This window comes from Pteropus vampyrus, unplaced genomic scaffold (genome assembly GCF_000151845.1).
Source record: "Pteropus vampyrus isolate Shadow unplaced genomic scaffold, Pvam_2.0 Scaffold232, whole genome shotgun sequence".
Classification (NCBI taxonomy): Eukaryota; Metazoa; Chordata; class Mammalia; order Chiroptera; family Pteropodidae; genus Pteropus; species Pteropus vampyrus.
In genome coordinates this window covers 1,954,542-1,955,099 of record NW_011889013.1, presented here as the reverse complement: position 1 = coordinate 1,955,099, position 558 = coordinate 1,954,542, and the positions used below count along the sequence as shown (strand labels likewise).

The 558-nt window shown below is 37.6% G+C and overlaps 1 protein-coding gene across 1 annotated transcript in view; it reads right to left on the bottom strand.

Moving 5' to 3' along the window:
* The window catches only part of LOC105301254 (gasdermin-C), a 27,594-nt gene that overhangs the window by 17,321 nt on the left and 9,715 nt on the right, over positions 1-558 (bottom strand). The window lies entirely within an intron of this gene.

Here is a 558-nt window from a genome sequence, read left to right as displayed (position 1 = left end):
TTGCTACTGTTCACTGCCCAGGGCACAGCCTCAGTAGAAACAAACAAGACCTATTCATGGAACCATGGAGTGTTTCCCTCTCCTCATACCTTACCACAGTATCCCCAAAGACCAAGTTCCTTTCACCCATCATACCATGTCCAACTTTCACCAAAAAACTTATAGGGCATATTCAAAGGCAAAAACAACAGTTCGAAGAGACGGCAGGGTGAGAATCAGACTCAGCTAGAACATGGATGTTGGAATTATTAGAAAGGGAATTTTAACAACTGTGATTAATATGCTGAGAGATCTAATAGAAAACAAACAAAAAGCAAAAGCAGGTGGGTGTTATAAGCAAAGAGATGGAAATTCTAAGAATAAGAAAGAAATGCTAGAAATCAAAACCACTATAAAAGAAATAAAGAATGCCATTGATTGGCTCATTGGTAGACTGGACACATTTTTTTTTTAAACCCCGTGTACTTGAAGATATCTGAAACTTCAAAACTGTAAAGCAATGAGAAAAATCACAGAAAGAAATGGAACATGATATCCAAGAACTGTGGGACAACTACA